The following is a 19,671-nucleotide window of genomic DNA, read 5'->3' on the forward strand; positions in this document are numbered from 1 at the left end:
AGGTTCCTCACTTGTTTCTTGGCTAGGGCGACTTTGTTTACAGCAAAGGTTGAAGACTTCTGTTTTAAATCATTCTACTCTGCCCTTTTAGCTTTTGAGATAAATTCTAATTCTTCTTGAAAAGAGAACAACCTTATGGGAATGTTGCCTTGTGCTTGCTATCTTTGTAACTCCAACAGAATTAGAATGGCAAATCTTTCAGGATGGGCTAATAAAGGAGAGATAGCTCATGCAAAGAATTCTGCTTTATGTGACTGAAGGGAGACTAATAAAGAATGACCATCCCCACAATCTCAATAGGTTAATATTAGAAGACATTGTAGGAAGAGAACCATATTAGTTTATGATGGTTGATCTGTATGGTGTGAATGACTAGATGTACTATATAGATTAGTATGCATTGGGATTGGTCAAGATGGAATGTCATATTCCCTCTTTAAGGAAGTTAACAGGGACTAAGCGGAAGAGATGGAATACAGTATGTCCTCCATATGTCTTTCCACTATCCTCTGGATGGCTCTGCAGGTAGGCTAGTGAAAAATGACAAGCAATTGGTAGAAGTGGCTGCAGTATGAAAATGATTAAGCTTCTTGAGGGCATCTGGCCAAAGATTGCCTCTTTTAAATATCTGAAACAGTCTATACTATTTTTGAATTTTGGTATTCCAGGAAGGGTCCCAATAATAATAATAAAAAAATAATATTTTGACATTGAACCATCAAAGTAGTATGAACCAAAGTACACATTTACATGAAAACATCTCGAATAGAAAGTATTGTATCTACTTTCAGAAGCTGTAGTTTTCAAGCCATAATGGCAAGTTCTGTATAATGAGCTAAGCCAAAATGAAACATTTTAACTTAGTATGTTGTGTGAACATGGTTTCTACCCACTATTTCTTTCACCTACAGTACATCTCCCTTGGAAAGACAGCAGAAAAGTTATATGTATAATTTGGTACTATGTTATGGTTGCCTAGATTTTTACAAATCCAGAAATAGAAACCTTACTCTTCCTAGTATTTTATCTCAATTTGTCTCACATATTGTCATGATTTCAAAGACTGCTTCAGGTAACCCATACTTGTCATTTGGAGAATGACTTTGGGGTAACATTTAGTAGGCGAACCAAATTCCTAGCTGTCATCACAGAAGTCTGTTTAAAGTTCCCACCTCTGACCTCAGGCAGATGAGATCCAGACCTCAGGAGTAAAACTGACAACATTCTATCTACCCATCTCCTTAATTTAATTTAGATGGCTTCTAAACTATTTTTCTTTTTCTTTTGTACCTCATCAAAAATACCATGGTTTAGGCATTAAACCACAAAGTAGCTAATTAGGAGACCACATCAGCAATTACTCTAAGTTGTTAGAATATGTAGGTCATCAAGCCAACATCACAGAGACCCCTCTTGCAAATTAAGCCTAAAAGATTTTCCAGATGCTTATAATAATTGCAGAATGAAAGATGCCCAACAATTGTCCCTAGAACAATTATCCTGTAGTTTCTTGTTTCAAGAATTAAGGTTAACATGGGAGGGAAAGAGTAATTAATTAGCTTCATTAATTCAAGGCTTGAAATGGCAAGCAGTATGGTAAGTCAAAACTCTGCTTTCTCTCTTTTAGTATGAAATAATGATGATCAGCAAAAGACAAAACCAGGCAGATTTACTATAGAAAATAGAAGTGGTTGCATGTAATCTTTTCTGAATTATTATTTACACTTCACTCAACTAAATTATGGATAGATTTAAAACACTGGGTGGAAATTTCTCAGAGAATTAAGCCCCACCAAAATGAACATGATGAAGGGAACATGATGCTATCCATCTTATCATCAGCAATAATCCTAAATTGTTGGAATATATGTACCATCATACCAACATCACAGAGATTGTTGCAAATTAAACTTAAAGGATGTTCCAGGTTGCTTATAATTGCAGAATGAAAGATGAGTAATATATGTTCTCTCTTCTTTCTCTAACTGTATCTCTGTACATGTGTGTATGAGAGAGGATGGAGGGCAGGAAAGCTTGGTGTCGTGTTCAGTACCGTGGCATTTAAATTTAATTTATTCAGTTTGTAATCTAAATTAAACAAAGAATGTCTTTAATTTGAATTCTGAGGGAGAGAGAGATAGGGATGGATGGATGGACAAATGGATGGATGGATAGAGAGAGGAATGGAGAGACAGACAGAAAGATGTAAAAACCTAGAAGAGGATGATATTGCTTTCATTGTCAAAATCTGAGTAATGGCTATATTTTCCTATTTAATTAAATATGTATATAGAGTCCCAAATGCGCATATAGATTTTATGACTATATATTTGTATACTGCATATAAAGAATAAGTTCAAATTTGTTGCTGAATATTAGAGGCTTGTGGAAGAGTTAACAAATATGATTTTATAATCTATCTCCATGCATTCAATGAATGTTCAAGAATTAATAAATAAGCCTAACAAAATAATGCATATATTTTGTTAGGCTTATGTATGTAAATTATTGATATGCAAATTTTCCATAATAGATTATCTCCAGCTCTAGTATGAGATCTCACAAAGTATTTTTTTCTCAATAATGTGACATTAGGACTCCTTACTCTGCCCTTGATCTTTTGACCGACAATTTACTACCTCTTCAGTATCTTGGCCTTCCTGTTCTCTTCCCAGGAAAAAAGATAGCTTCTCAGTAGCTCCAAAGTTTCTCTCTCTCATCAAATCTTATCTTTTGCCTTTCTTCACATCAACTGCACTTGTGTGTCAGCATTGCATGACTGATCTTCTCTTTTAGCAGTCGTATTGGTTATTACCAAATCATGGTTTCATAGCAGCTCCACCATGGAGATGATTAATAGGAAGCTCACCATTTCCTATAAATGACAGCTATCTCTCTATAGAAGAGGTTGCATAGAAAAGATTGGGTGCCATAGAAATCTCTTATTTATAGGATATTTCCCTCTATATTACTAATATAATTGAAAACAGGATCTTAGTAGAGAAACATACCTTACTTCAAAAAAACCCCTCATTTTAGAAAGACAGATAGATAGACAGATAAGCTTTATTGTCACTTTTTTACTGTAGGCACAATGGAACACATTAAAAATGATATTTAGTTGTTTGCTCTCAAAGTGTACACATACATAACACACATTTAAACATACTATATACAACATATGTATAGACCTACCCTTACATATAATTTTATCAAGCATAGGTCAGTTTTGTTAAATGTAGTCTGAAATTATAACTATAAAAGTTAGCATTGTGCGGTAGGTGCTTGAATGATATCTGATTGATGTAAAATTATTTCAATTGAATTCCTTTCGCAAGGTTGGATCATCTCATACAATTAATGGAATCCCATAAATAGAAGGGATCCTCAACTGAACAACTGGTAGTTCAGTGACTGCTCTAAATTATGAAGACCACAAAAAACATACTTAAACTTGAATTGGATGTTCTGATGACCACCTTCCTGCCGTAGTCACATGATCACATTTTGGGAGCTTGGCAAGTAGCCAGCATTTATGGCCATTTGCAGTGTCCCGAGGTCATGTGACTATGATTTATAATATTTTTGCCGTGAACCAGTATTTCCTTCTAGTTTCCAGCAAAAAACAGCCATTGTGGACAATGGATTCATTTAATGACCATCTCCAAAACTGTTATTAAAATTGGGTCAATCATGTGATGACTTGCTTAACAAGTGGTATCACTTCTTTTTTTAATTTTGGTTCTAAGTCAAGGATTACCTCTATGAAAGAAAAATACTAGGTGGAACCTGCAAAATACCATGGGAGATAATAATGGAGGCTTGAAAAATTGCCATTCTTGTCCCTTCTTTCACCTGGAGTGTCCCATTGAATGCCATTTCCTCTGCAGATCGAACAAGCGTACTTGAATCAATTCTTTCTACGTGGGTATAGTAACCTGAGCATTAAGTAAGGAAGCTATATTATTCTATAAATCTGAGTAAAACATGGTATAAAACATTAACCTAGTGATTAGAATATATAAAAAATAAATGGAGAATAAGTGAAGAGGAAATATGATTATTTTCCTTCAGTATGGGAGTTGCACTGGAACTGAAGTTTTCAGGGTAGAAACGTCAATTATTTCAACAGCCAACTGCCACTTATCCCCAAGCCTGAGAAATGCAAGACAGGAGGCCTATTAAGGCATGGTGAAGGTGTCAAAAAGAGGAGCTGCATTTAAACAGCAGTAGATATTTATAGCACTTTATAGGCTTCTCAAATTAATGAACTCTAAGCAGCACATAACTCCTGAAAACTGTAATTGAAATGAAAACTAAAAACATATGATATAAACAATTAAAATGGGTGTGAAACTTACTAACATACTAAAGACCCAATTAAAATGGCTATTTATCTAGGTTTTAGATAGCATTTAGATAGCATTCCATGTTGACTGAAGTGATCAAATGCTTTAAATTGCTTCATTTTAGAGGATGCAGTAAAGATTCTTATCTAGCCATGCCATGTGAATGAAGTATCTGGTAGCATCTGATGAGATCAAGCTAAGGAGCATGATTTGGAGAGCTCCATTTTGTCTCCAACAAGTTTTCAGTAGCTTAATAAAACCATTCAGAGAAATCATCAGTAGATACTATCAGTATGATGATAATGCCAAAATCTTTTTCTCTGTGATATCTTCAGAAAAGTGATATGGGTCTGCAGAATTCCTAACCACAGTCACTAATGTTCTTGGTGAGACATATTACATTAAAATTAATTCCAGACAAAGACTTGATAGAACTCAGAACAAACCTATATTACATCTTTGCTTAAAATACTGTACTTGTTGGTACAATTTCTGGACAAAATTCAAAGTTCTGGGTATTACATTTAAATCCTGCTCACCTAGGTATCTACTATTTGAGAAAACTTATCTGTTTAAATAGATCTCTATTGTTACTGAGATCATCCAACAAAGTTTACCTATATTTGCTGTGATTTCATTTGGTCGAGATTTGTATTTGAAACTTTTCTGTACCTGTTCCAGTTCTTCAGCATGAATTCTCTGCAAATTTGAAAGACACTCACTTAAAACACATCTTTTTAAACAGCCTTTTAAGTGTTGATAGAATCAATAAAACACTTTCAAAGCATATATTAAAAACAAACTAGAGAATCAAATAAAATCAATAATTACAACTAGCAGTTAATGCTTAACAATTATAACAACACTGACATGCACAAAACCTCTTTTTATCATAATTACATATAAACATCCACTACAGATTATTTTACATAAGTGGCAAAAGTAGATTGCCAGAATGTAGGTTTGTTTATATATCTTGGTAGACTATTTACTAAATATAGGGAAATAGTTTTAAGACATACAAACACCGATAAAACTACTGGCCTTATATGGACTGTTATGAAGAATGTCAAGTGGAAGCAAAAAGAGTTTTTCATAAGTGCCCATTCTATTATATGGAAATTAGAATTTGGTATATCAGAAGAGACCTAAGAGTAAATTGGATGCCTAGGTTAACTGAAATACCCATGTAACTGAAATAATGCTTGAGATGGGGGGGTGTGTATGAGAGAGAGAGAGAGAGAGAGAGAGAGAGAGAGAGAGAGAGAGAGAGAGAGAGAGAGAGAGAGAGAGAGAGAGAGAGAGAGAGAGAGAGAGAGAGAGAGAGAGAGAGAGAGAGAGAGGTGGCCAAAGTATTTGAGTTTTAGCTTCAGGATCTGGCCTTCTAAAGAGCAGTCAGGGTTGATCTCCTCTAGGACTGACCGGTTTGATCACCTTGCAGTCCAAGGGACTTGCAGGAGTCTTGTCCAGCACCATAGTTCAAAGGCCTCAATTCTTTGACGCTCAGCCTTTCTTATGGTCCAACTTTCACTGCCATACATTGCAACTGGGAAGACCATAGCCTTGACTATACGCACTTTTGTTGACAAGGTGATGTCTCTGTTTTTTAGTGTGCTGTCTAGATTTGCCATGGCTTTCCTCCCGAGGAGCAAGCGTCCTTTAATTTCTTGGCTACAGTCCCCATCTGCAGTGATCTTGGAGTCCAGGAAAATAAAATCCGTCACTACCTCCATTTCTTCCCCAACTATTTGCCAGGAACTGAGAGGGCCGGATGCCATGATCTTGGTTTTCTTAATGTTAAGTTTCAACCCAACATTTGCACTCTCCTTCTTCACCCGCAACAAGAGGCTCTTTAGTTCTTCTTCACTTTCTGCCATTAGAGTGGTATCATCTGCATATCTTAGGTTGTTGATATTTCTTCTGGCAATCTTAATTCCAACTTTTGATTCATCTAGCCTTGCCTTTCTCATGATGTGCTCTGCATATAAGTTAAATAGGCAGGGTGACAGTATACAGCCTTGCCGGACTCCTTTCCCAATTTTGAACCAATCAGTGGTTCCATGTCCAGTTCTCACGGTTGCTTCTTGGCCCACATATAGGTTTCTCAAGAGACAAATAAGATGGTCTGGTACTCCCATCTCTTTAAGAACTTGCCACAGTTTGTTATGATCCACACAATCAAAGGCTTTAGCATAGTCAATGAAGCAGAAGTAGATATTTTTCTGGAACTCCCTAGCTGTCTCCATGATCCAGCGTATGTTGGCAATTTGATCTCTAGTTCCTCTGCCTCTTCAAAATCCTGCCTGTACTTCTGGTAGGTCTTGATCCACATACTGCTGGAGTCTAGCTTGTAGGATTTTAAGCATAACTTTATTAGCATGTGAAATGAGTGCAATGGTGAGATAGTTTGAACATTCTTTGGCACTGCCTTTCTTTGGAATTGGAATGTAAACTGATCTTTTCCAATCCTGTGGCCACTGTTGAGTTTTCCAAATTTGCTGGCAAATTGAGTGTAGCACTTTTACTGCATCGTCTTTTAAGATTTTGAATAGCTCAACTGGAATACTGTCACCTCCACTAGCTTTGTTGTTGCTCAGCTTTTCTATAGCCCACTTCACTTCACATTCTAGGATGTCTCGCTCGAGGTCAGTGACCACCTCATTGTGGTTATCAGGGATGTTAAGCTCATTCTTGTATAGTTCTTCTGTGTAATTTTGCCATCTCTTCTTAATCTCTTCTGCCTCTGTTAGGTCCCTGCCATTTTGGTCCTTTATCATGCCCATTTTTGCACGAAACGTTCCCTTCATCTCTCCAATTTTCTTGAAAAGATCTCTGGTCCTCCCTATTCTATTGTTTTCTTCTATTTCTTTGCACTGTTCATTTAAGAAGGCATTCTTATCTCTTCTAGCTATTCTCTGGAATTCTGCATTCAATTGGGTGTATCTTTCTTTTTCTCCCTTGCCTTTCACTTCCCTCCTTTCCTCAACTATTTGCAAAGCTTCCTCAGACAGCCATTTTGCTTTCTTGCATTTCTTTTTCTTTGGGATGATTTTGGTTGCTACCTGTTGTACAATGTTGCGAACCTCTGTCCATAGTTCTTCAGGCATTCTGTCTATCAGATCTAATTCCTTAAATCTATCTGTCACCTACTCTACTGTATATTGAACAGGGATATGATTTAATTCATACCTGACTGGCCTAGTGCTTTTCCCTACTTTCTTTAATTTAAGCCTAAACTTTGCAACGAGAAGCTCATGGTCTGAGCCACAGTCAGCTCCTGGTCTTGTTTTTACTGACTGTATAGAGCTTCTCCATCTTTGGCTGCAGAGCATATAGTCAATCTGATTTCTGTGTTGACCATCTGGTGATGTCCATGTGTAGAGCCGTCTCTTGGGTTGTTGGAAAAGAGTGTTTGCTATGACCATCATATTCTCTTGACAAAATTCTATCAGCCTGTGTCCTGCTTCATTTTGTACTCCAAGGCCAAACTTGCCTGTTATTCTGGTTATCGTTTGGCTTCCTACTTTAGCATTCCAATCTCCCATGATGATAAGGACATCATTTTTGGTGTTAGTTCTATAAGGTGCTGTAGGGCTTCATAGAACTGGTCAATTTCATCCTCTTCAGCACTGGTGGTTGGGGCATAGACTTGGACTACTGTGATATTGAATGGTTTGCCTTGGATTCGAACTGAGATCATTCTGTCATTTTGAGGATTGTATCCTAGTATTGCTTTTCCTACTCTTTTATTGACTATGAAGGCTACTCCATTTCTTCTGAGGGATTCTTGCCCGCAGTAGTATACCTGATGGTCATCTGAAATAAATTCACCCATTCCTGTCCATTTTAGTTTGATGATACCTAAGATGTCGATGTTCAGTCTTGTCATCTCTTGTTTGACCACGTCCAGCTTTCCTTGATTCATGGATCTTACATTCCAGGTTCCTATGGAGAAAAAATCTTTACAGCATCGGACTTTCCTTTCACCACCAGACACATCCACAGATGAGCGTCATTTCAGCTTTGGCCCAGTCACTTCATTCTTTCTGGCGCTACTAGTACTAGCTCTCTGCTCTTCCCAAGTAGCATATTGGACGCCTTCCGACCTGAGGGGCTCATCTTCCAGCGTTATATCATTTTGCCTTTTAGTACTGTCCATAGGGTTTTCATGGCAAAGATACTGGAGTGGGTTGCCATTTCCTTCTCCAGTGGATCACGTTTTGTCAGAACTCTCTGCTATGACCTTTCCGTCTTGGGTGGCCCTGCACGGCATAGCTCATAGCTTCATTGAATTACACAAGCCCCTTCGCCACGACAAGGCAGTAATCCATGAAGGGGAAGATAGGGTTAAGAATGAATAAGTGCTGAATGAATGTGGCTAAATGGAAATGTGAAAAGAAAAAGTATGTTGAGGCACTGATGTGGATTGGTCACATTGAGAGAAAGAATGGGAAACAAGGCATCATATTTGCAAAATAAACATAAAGGAAGAGTGAATGGACTCATAAAAATGTCTAGACTGAGAAAATCATGGCTGGATTGGGTTGATGAAATAAAGAAAGAAATAACAAAGAACAAAAGGTAACGTATACAGTTTTGTATTGGTAGTCCTCAACTTTCAACCACAATTGACCCCAAAATTTCTGTTGCTAAGTTAGACATTTAAATAATTTTTTTTACGACCTTTCTTGCCATAGTTGTTAAGTGAATCACTTCAATTGTTAAGTTAGTAACATGAATGTTAGCTAATCTGGTTTCCTCATGGACTTTGCTTGTCACAAGTCATAGAAAGTGATCACATGACCATTATAAATATGTGTCAGTTGCCAAGCAGCTGAATTTTGATCATGTGACCATGGGGATGCCGCAACAGTCATAAGAGTGGAAAATTGTCACTTTTTTCAGTGCCACTGTAACTTTGAATGGTCACCAAATGAACTGTTGTAAGTTGAGGACTACCTGGATGGATATAGTGGACACATATTGGTTTGTAATATAGGATTGAAAGATAAGGAGAGGCTTAGTGAAAGGTGTTGATGTAAATTAGTTTTAAGTTTTTGCTTTTTAAAAAATTCTTATCTGATGCCTTACTGTTTTTAAAATCTGTGTTTTACAAAATATTGGTGATCTCAAAAGGAAATAGCGTGAAGTATATATGATGTAAAATTTCAGCTTTTAAAAATAGATTACTTTTCTGGGTAAAATTGCTGCAAACAATTTATCTGTTCATTTATATGAATATTACATCATTTCTAAATTAATCAATAATCAATTAACATTGAAGGTCAATGTGCAACAAATGGTATGTTGGGGTTATTTCTCTCAGATGACCTGAAAATGTTTCCAGTAATAAGTCTCACTGATTGTTTATAGTAGGTTAAAAGCAAGACAACCTATCTCAAAATATATGGTTGACAGCCATCCCATCTGTAGAAATCAGAATAGTCGAGCATGTTAACATGTGCTTATTTACTTTATTTTCCTCCCAAACCTTTCCAGACATGAACCTTTTTGAAGGCCCTGTCAACTGCTGTGGCCAAGCACAGTGCAACGATTAAAGGAGAAACTTTCAGCCTTCACTTTGAATTTCCTTGCAGATGTTGCCTTAAGCCAACCCTTTAACCTTTGTGCAACATAGTTTTTGTGTATGCATTTATGAAACTTCTCTCCCACTACCACCACTCTGCTTTTCCAGCTCCCCCACACTCTCCAATGTAGATCAAACAGTTCGTGACATATGGGTAAAATATTTGCCAGGACATGACTGCTTTCACCATGGGAAACTGCAGCTCAATTTCACCATCTACAGTTTTTTTCCCTAGTTTTTTTTATTTTTTTCTTTTCTCTTTTCATTTCTGTAGATTCCTCCTGCCCCCAATAGTTTCCTATTGCCACCTCTTAGCATTTGTTTTTGCAGGGAGATAATTCTCAATTGCCTGCATAATAAGGCAGTCATCTTTAACCTTAGTTAAAGGGAAAAGAGGGGGAGACATCATGAAAAGGATATTCATTATCTTTACAGCTTTGTTAATAGCTAGTCCCTAGGGCCTGCTCCAAATATCATTAACAGTGAGCTCAACAGAGGTATAAATGTCACAAACTGACCTGTTTAGACTGCTTTACTTTATAGACTTATGGCTTCCTTATCATTTTCATGTGTCTTTTAAATCTGTCCTTTCTACTTTTGCTTTTTAGGCATCAGCTCTGCCATTCGGCAACGTGAGCAGAGTGAAAACATATTTATTTGTAGCAAATGGATAATGTAAATAAATCTAAGGCAATAAAATTAACTACAACTATTTCCTTTGTAAAGTAAAAACAGACAAGTCACATTGTTATTATATTTATTAAACTATTCACAAATGCAAAGAAATATGTGCTATACTATCAATATTTTATGAATGGACACTATCACCCAAGTAATTGCAGCTATCTTTCCCTCCAGCATTTCATTTTATTCATTTTATAAAGATTTATTTTTTTCTACCAGTAAAATTTGAGTAAAATTACCGTAGTAAACAATATAGGTAGTTAACTTTTACACATGCACTGTTTTTGTGTTTTTTGGATGAAATATAATGCTTGAGTTATTGAGTTATTACTTACTATTCTATTTATTTTTTTCAAACATATGCCACTCATCTTGCCAAGGCAACTACGCAGCTTACATATATTGAATAAAATACCATATAAAATTTTAAAACAATAAACAAAGATATTAAATTTAAAAATTCAGTTAAAACAAAATGAAGTGGATGGAAAGGGAACAGGGGGGAGGTCTCTTCTCCTGCAATGTGCCACACCTCCTTTGGGGCCCCAGCCTAGTTGGCATAGCCATGTCTTCAAGGCCATTCAGAAGGCCAAAATGGTGGGAGTGGATCTGACTTCAGGAGGGCAGGATGTTCCAGAGGGCAGGAGCCATGGCAGAAAAGGCTGATTTAATAGCACCGATTAAAATAATAATAAGTAATTATTACAATATTACCTTGTTTTACATAACCCAATGCTTCAGTCACATTCTGAATAGCACTGTCAATAATGATCAGCCCTGATAAGTGTGAATTAGAATGCCTAAATTACAGTTAATAATACATTTTAATTGTTGAAGATATTTTAACATTGGCATATTTCTTACCAGATGGTTTATATTCTATTGTTTTTATTTATTGCAGTGGCGTAGCGTGGGTTGTCAGCACCCGGGGCAAGGCAACCGAAAGCGGAAATAGAGGGGCGGGCGGGCGGTGACGTCACGGCACTGCTGAAAAGACGCGCCCCGCAGCGGCGTAGACTTTCCAAGAAGAGTCGCGCGCATGCGGGATGCTTCCAGGTCCCTCTCGAGGGCGGCTGGGCGGGGCTCCGACCTGCAAGAGCCGCTGCATTCAAGCTCGCACGTGAGCCCCGCTAAATAAAGCCACGCATGCGCACGAAGCTAGGCCGGCCGGCCAGCGGGTCCGTCTTCGCTCGGCCAAACCTGCCAGGGCGCCTGCGGGGCGCTTGCGGTTGGCCTGAGCCTGGGCGGAGAGTTGGCCGCTTCTATTTATTCAGTTTATGTGGCCGCCCATCTCACCTGCCGGACTCATTTCGCTTTGCAAGAAAGAGCAGCTCGAGAGCGGAGCCAAGCCAATTCTGTGCAGCCCTTGGGGCTCCCTGAGCAGCTCAGTGTGAGCGCGCCCCCCCCAGATGTTGCGCCCGGTGCGGCTGGCCCCCCCTGCACCCCCCACGCTACGCCACTGATTTATTGCATCATCACAGATTTATAGCAGTTTTAAAAACAAATTCTTTTCTTTCATAGTTTTCCCAATATTTAAAAATGCAATGGAAACTTTGTTAATATGCAGGTACATTAAATCAAGTAATTAAAAAGCAGAGTAATCAGCAGATAACAATTCTTTTAATCAGCTAAAAGCGTTCATTAGATTCATTCATTAAAGTTGTAGGAAAAAATAAGAATATTTGTTATAACAAATTGAGTTGACATAAATTTTATTGTTCAGAATGGAGAACATATCTAGTGACCCTGGATTTCATAGATACTAAGGATCTTCCACCTCCTAAAATTCCCATATTAACAAACTACTGAAAGTGAGTTAGCATAACCTGACCTTATAAGTGCTGAAGCTCATTCCAGGTAGACAATTTCATCCTTCAATCAGCTGGACAAAAAGAGACCAATGGAATCCCTAGTAAACCCATTCATAGGAATGAACTCCAATAAAACTATTGCTACAGGACAAGCATCAGAAATTTGTCTGTAATTTAAAAAAAAACACTGTGTCAATTGGCTGTCAGTGATGTTGGAAAAAATATCAGAATTGATAGGAATCTAAAAAACAGAAAGAAAAACGTATCATTGGCCATAGAATAAGTGATACCTTTCATTACCTTTCGTAAGTCAGGGGTGTCAAACTCGCAATGTCATGTAACGTGTCACGGTGTATCGTGACTTTTTTGCCATTGCCGGCAATGGGGTGGGTGCGGTTTTGCTATTATGCATCCAGCCTGCGGGGCCGGCAGTTTGACACTTCTGATCTAAGTAGTTCATTCTCCAGGTTACAGTATGCCAGTTAGGAGGCTTTTTTAATGAAAGTTGGAGGTACCTGACATTCTTGTAGTTTCAGTATCTGTCAGTATGTGACAAAAAGGCTCGGCCTGAACTATGGAAATGCAGGTATCAGGAAGTGGTGTTCTTGATATAGCCTTGATTTACCAAAAGAATCAGATTCAGTCGCCAAATGGTATTGGCCCAAATGTTACACCTGGGTCCTGGGACTTTTTTTGTAGGCTAGAGATATATACTTGGATTTCTGCTGGATCAGGAGGAATGTGACTATTGCTTATGTTTAGATGGCAAAATAGTATGGCTACTCAAGATTAGTCTGAAATTTGATGAAATGGGAGCTTGTATCTAACAGTGTAAGTGAATATATCTATTGTATAAATATAATGGCTTAATTCTCACATTACTTTCAAAATGAGACACTAAGTCACCTAAAGAAAATTACCAATATTTCCAAAAAGATTTATCAAAGAAATTTTTCAGAGATATCTAAGTTTTACAACCACCATGATTAGTTTTCTAGAAACCTAGACTCCTTTCTTCATTTGCCAAAGGTTTATGCTATTGAGTCATATGATATATTTAATAATATTATATACTGATTACTTTCATTCTTTAATTCAATTGAAAATCAAGTTCCCACTCCATGGAAGAAAATCCTAGCTGGATTAAACAACCATGCCCTAACTTATTGCAGTGTCAGGTATAAGTGCTAGCTTGTTTTGCTCTTCTAGGATGTGGTCTATATATTTGAAGAATGGACAAATAGTAGCTTACAGTGGCAGCTGGTAGAGAAGGATTGAGAAGGGTCACAAGTTATTTGTCTTATTTTGCATGTTGATCTGAAGAGAACAAAGCACAGTCCAATGAAGGCAGAGAAACTTATCACTTTCAAGGAGTTCCAATCACACTGAAATCCTGTGTTAATCCTTAGTGTCTCAGACTTCCTCTGATAAATTTTACCCTTGGCTCATGTTATTTTCATTTTGATAATGCAGAGACTGAATTGCAAAGAACTGATGCAGAAGTAATACTGGAGAATCAATTGAGGGTTTGTTCTTTTTTCTTTTTACCTCACAACACCAGATGTTTGTAATTTATAAGATGATATTATCCCAACTGTGTAAAGACTTAGCCTGGTTCCACACAGATAGGGAAACTCTTGAAATCAAGGCAAAAAGAGAGACACAGGCAGTAATCTTTGTCTTGTATTTTGTTCCCATTTCTGGTAAATGTTACATCAAATGGAAACTTGATCCATGTTCAAGCGGTTACTGTGAGACTCAAATGAGCTGGAGGATTTTCCTGAGCAAATCTCCCTGAAATACTGTAAATGGAAGTAGCATAAGCTAAACATACATATATATGTATAAGTACATTTTGACTTTATTGAATTTCAGTTTATTCAATGTTATTTAATCCATTACTAACCCCAGTCAAATACCCAGCAGACAATTAAGGTCACAAAATTCGGTAGAAAGCAGAAATGAAACTGAATGTCATCTGTACTTCAGTTACAAATCAGTTTAATATGTATAGAAATATACTAGTGTTGAAACCTGCTATTATAAATCAGGGAGGGGATAGTTTAAAACCTTTCTGGCACACCAATCCTTCCCAAGGTTCTCTGGTAAAAGGTCACTATGATAGATAGGTTGCAATGTCGTTTCCTATCCAGGTCTTCTCTCTTCAGCCCAGCTCCAGGAATAGGAAGAGGAAGGAGCTTTAGATCTTCTTACCCAAAGCCCAGAAATACAGAATGTCACAAATCTTAATGACTCTTGAAATCAGTGGTAGGATTCAGCCAGTTCGGCAGAGCTGGTAGCTAATTTTTTGTTGCCCAAGCCCAGAATGGACTTCCGAAAGCGGCATCCACACAGAGAACCAGTTGTTCACATATTTGAATCCCACCACTGCCTGTAATATTGAGTTTCTGTACAAGCATGCTCTCTTGAATGATGGAGAGATTGTCACAAGAGGATCCTTTCTGAGTCTAAGGAAGCCAAGTGGTTAAGGGTCCAATCTAGAAACTGGCAGACTGAGAGTTTTAGTCTTCCTTTAGGCATAAAAGCCAGCTGGGTGACCTTGGGCCACTCAGTCTTTCTCAGCCGAACTCACCTCACAGCATGGTGATTGTGGGAAAAATAGGAGAAGAAAGGTGCGTTAGATGTGTTTGCTGCCTTGATTTATTCACAAAAATAATAAAGGTGGGATACAAATAAATAAAAAGTTTATGGAAAAAAAGAAATCTATGGAGAGCAAGGAGTGTCATGCACACAAAATTCCAAGGGAAATCAATGTATCAGCCCATCTAATTAAGTTACTAATTGCTTCCTTAAAGAAACCCTTGGCTTTGTAGCATGTGACCACCAAGACAGATGGTTGGGGGCAGTTTATCTGGACTTACTATTGGATGTTCCTAAGCAAGTCCTCCTAGTTCTTTTTCATTTTTCCCCTCTTCCTCTCTGAAGTCATCTTCTCAGTTTTGTCAAATGTGAAGGATCGGAGAGAGACAGTTCCTTCTGGGAAATTAACTGCTGCTCTGCCAGCCACTAACAATGCTCCAACTATGATTCCTGCTTCTATCATTTCTATCAGAAATGATGTAGAAGTTAATATTGAAGACATTTTAAAAGCAGAATCCAGCATGCTTTTAAAAAATGGGATTACATTTTTTTTTAAAAAAAACAAAAGCTGACCAGTTGTTTAAACTTTTCAGTATCGGGTAAATCTATCAAGATAAAGATAGATAAAAGGTTCTTCACATTTTTAAGAGTCATGCAATTTTTAACACACCATATCAGTAATATCAAGATAACACAACATTTCATAATTAGTATTTATTGAATTTTTTAAGCTTTAATCTTTTATGTTTTATTGCTTTTATTATAATTTATTTGTTCTGAGTGGAATAGTGAGAATCATTGAGAGTCAGATGGCATACAAGTTTAATAAATTATTATTGCTACTATGGTATCACAAAGACAGCCAAATGTTCAGATTGGAGTTGGCATTTTTTAATCCTTTTATAAAGTCCTTCTCAAGGAACTGGGATAGGTTGTTGTTGTTTGATCTATTGTTACAGATATTGGTGCAGGATGTAAACTGGTCCAAGTAAAGCTGCCTTTTGCAATTGACTGGTGGTGATTTTGTCACTGCTGATAGTGTTTAAGTTGTGCTCTAGATCAGAGGTCCCCAACCTTTTGGGCATCAGGGACCGGTTCCATGGAGAGAGGTTTTTCCATGGACTGGAGGGGGCATGGGTTTTGTGTGTTGCCTGCATCCCACAGATGGGGCTTTGCTTTTTTGTGCAGACCGGTTGCTGGCATGCCACGGCGTGGTACCGGTCCACCAATCGGGGGTTGGGGACCTCTGCTCTAGATGCTTGGGAATTGCACCCAAGGCACCTATCTTTGCTTTCTTTTGCCACAGTCTTTTTTAAAAAAAAATATTACTATTAATGCCCTATGAGGTAGGTTGGGCTGAGAGGAAGTGACTGTCCCAAAACGTCTATGACTAAAAGTACACTTGAACCTGGGTTTCCCTAGCCTTAAACCAAAAGCCTAACTATGATACCACACTATCTCTTCTAATACATGATCTGAAATATTGCTTGCCAGTGTCTTGTTAGGACAGTTTAAAAGAAGAATCCTATTTATATTTTGAAGTTTAGCTACTAGTAGTTGTCCAGTAGGTGCTAATATGATAGCAATAAATCCAGGTCAAGCAAATGTAGATTTTAAGGAACAATGAGATTTTTAAATGAAGGGAGCAACAAAGATTAGAATTTTACCCACTAGGTGGTGCTTTATCTCTTGCTTTACCTACTGTAATTATAGTGTAATTATTTAATGCTGATAAGGATTATCAGTAAGTATTTTATGTGGGTAATAAAACAGCATTGTGTTTTTGTTAGGGCAATTTTGCAAAAGGCACAAAGCTCACAGAGCTTTACAGAAATCAGTGCTACTGCACAGAGAATCTTAGAATTGTTAGAAGGATGTTAACACTCAAATTCTACTTTACACCAGTCCAAGCAAAGAAAGAAGAGCCCCACATCATAAGGGGATTTATTGCTAAGACTGAATTTGATTTGAAATTGTAGAAGTAATTTCTGAGTGGAAAAGGCATTTAACTGTATGTAGGGAATGTCTGCTATTACTAATTGGTACAGCAAAAAAGAAAAAAAAGTGACCCACTTCAACTTTTGAAGCATGGTGTGTCCATGCTTTAGAATTCTTGCTCAAGATATTGGTATTTTTCTAGCAATTTTCATCTCACTTTTATCAGCAAGTTATATTTACTCAGGGATGGGGAGGATTTCTCTCTGTAAAAGCTAATTATTTGATTATTGCTGATCTGGACCTATTTCATTTTATTGAAAACAGAAAAAAATCATATTTTTAAGAATGAATCAACCTACTAACTCATGATAAACAAACAACTATACGAAAAGTTCCTAGATAAGTCCTTTAATCAGCCTTTTCAAATCTGTAATCTTCCTGGTCCTTTCCTTCTGTAATTTCTACCAGTATCATTACAGAGAATTGGTCCAAGAAGAGAACATGTTGGGAAAAGCTGGGTTAAACAATGGTCAATATTTTAAGACTGGAGTAAGAAAAAGGACATTTCAACACTTCTGAAAGATGCTCAGGATTTGGAGCATCTCCATAATTATAAACAATAGTAATGGACTATTGAAGTCATCACTGACCATAACAGTTCAGAAATGTTATTTAAAGTTATTCATCCTGCATGATAAAATCACAAGTATAAAATATTTTCACAGTGTTCTTAAAATGTAGCTGACTTGAACTTCCTTTTTTGTATCAGGAATGCTTGGAACTTATTGCTTTCTTTCTGAAAATCCATTTCTGATTCAATCACTTCCTCTTCATTACTGTTATCTCACATTTTTCATCTTTGTTCTCTTCTAAATAATTCTTTAATTCAGCAACACCTTTCACTTGAAGCTCTTTCTCAAGCATCAATTGCTTCTTTAATTGCACTAACTATAACATTTGAAATGCAGTATGAGAGTAATTACAGATACCTTAGAAATACCTATCAGAACAAATAGGTTTATTTATTTTAAATATGTGTTTGAAGCATAAGTCTATTCAGACGTACAGATTGAAAAGGAATAAATCAAAAATTATGATTGATGTAATTGTTTATGATAAAAGATTGAGGAAATTAGGGAGGAATAAAGGGGTGGTGTGGGATTTTGAATGTGGGACATACTTTTTTTTGGTAATGTCTAGAATGGATCTTGGGGGGAGGGAATGGCCTTAGAAGAAAAGGAATGAAGTAAAATAAAAGACAGTGAAAGTGGAACACCAGTAGGTACAGAACATATGGATCCTGTATGCAAAAGTACGGAAAGTTAGAGTAATCATTGAACAGAAATTAAAGTAAAGTAAGTAAAAAAAGCGGTGGCTCAGTGGGTTAGGACGCTGAGCTTGTCGATCAGAAGGTCGGCAGTTTGGCAGGTCGAATCCTGAGTGCCGCGTAGCAGAGTGAGCGCCTGTTACTTGTCCCAGCTTCTGCCAACCTAGCAGTTCGAAAGCACGTAAAAAATGCAAGTAGAAAAATAGGGACCACTCCGGTGGGAAGGTAACAGCGCTCCGTGCGCCTTTGGCGTCTAGTCATGCCGGCCACATGACCACAGAAGACGTCCTCGGACAAGCGCTGGCTCTTCGGCTTTGAAACGGAGATGAGCACCGGCCCCTAGAGTCGGAAATGACTAGCACGCATGACTTACCTTTACCTTAAGTAAAAAAAAGAGGATTTTGCTTGGAACAAAATAAAAATAATGTCACCCGAGTATGAAAAAAGATGCATGGTGGAATGATGAAATGGAAGAGACGGTGGAAGGGAATGAATGAATGAATGAATGAATGAACGAACGAATGAATGAATGAACAAATGATGAATGAATGAATGTATGAATGAATATAGAGAGAAAGAAAATAAAATAGGTGAATCCAAGAAGGAGGATTTTAGAGATCTCTATTGCAATGATATGTGGCAGAGTGGAAATAAAATTAATGCTGAAAGGTTATTGTGGAATAAAAAAACTGATGAAAAGGAAATATAAATGTTGAAAAAGACTAAGGCTACAGGTATAAACAGTATGATTGGAGAAATATTGCAATATAGACACAGTTTGCTTATAGAGTGACTGACTCACTTGTTTAAGTTGTATGTTATGACTGATGACTGCAATAATTACTCTCTTAGAAAGAGGGAAAGTAGCAGGAGCGAATAAAAACCCACAGGAGATTCACTTATTTACCGTATTTTTCGGACCATAAGATGCACCGGACCATAAGACGCACCCAGTTTTTAGAGCAGGAAAACAAGAAAAAAAATTATTTCTCCTTCTCTCTCTCTCCCTCTCTTTCTCTCTCTCTCTCTTTCTCTCCCTCCCTCTCCCATTGTCCCTTCCTTCCTTCCTTCCAGTCGCCATTAAATGGATTGGACTTCAGGCAATGCTGAGCGTTACGGTCCAAAAAATACGGTAGTTTGCCTTGGGCAGATATTTGGTAGAATTTTGATCAAAATGGTATGAGAGGTAACAGTGAGCCAAATTTGAAAATTGTGGTGCTGTGTACCTTTCTATTGGGCAGAAGGTACAGCTCTTTGCTCTTAGAGGTCTTCCAAAAATACATGCATCTAAAACAGTTTATTTTTACTTTGTTAATCAAAAGACTATATGATAAAGTGAATAAATTTGAATTATGAAAGGGAATTTAAGGTTGG

The 19,671-nt window shown here is 37.4% G+C and overlaps 1 long non-coding RNA gene across 1 annotated transcript; it reads right to left on the reverse strand.

The window, feature by feature from the left end:
• Positions 1-3,918: 3,918 nt before the first annotated feature.
• LOC310634048 lies at positions 3,919-13,713 on the reverse strand. Its single transcript, XR_014491142.1, has 3 exons — positions 13,684-13,713; positions 4,967-5,048; positions 3,919-3,938 (listed from the first exon to the last, which is right to left on the reverse strand). It is a non-coding gene; the product is annotated as an uncharacterized lncRNA (long non-coding RNA).
• Between the last annotated feature and the right edge of the window lie 5,958 nt (positions 13,714-19,671).

This window comes from Vipera ursinii (genome assembly GCF_947247035.1).
Source record: "Vipera ursinii genome assembly, chromosome: 2".
In the NCBI taxonomy this organism is placed as follows: domain Eukaryota; kingdom Metazoa; phylum Chordata; class Lepidosauria; order Squamata; family Viperidae; genus Vipera; species Vipera ursinii.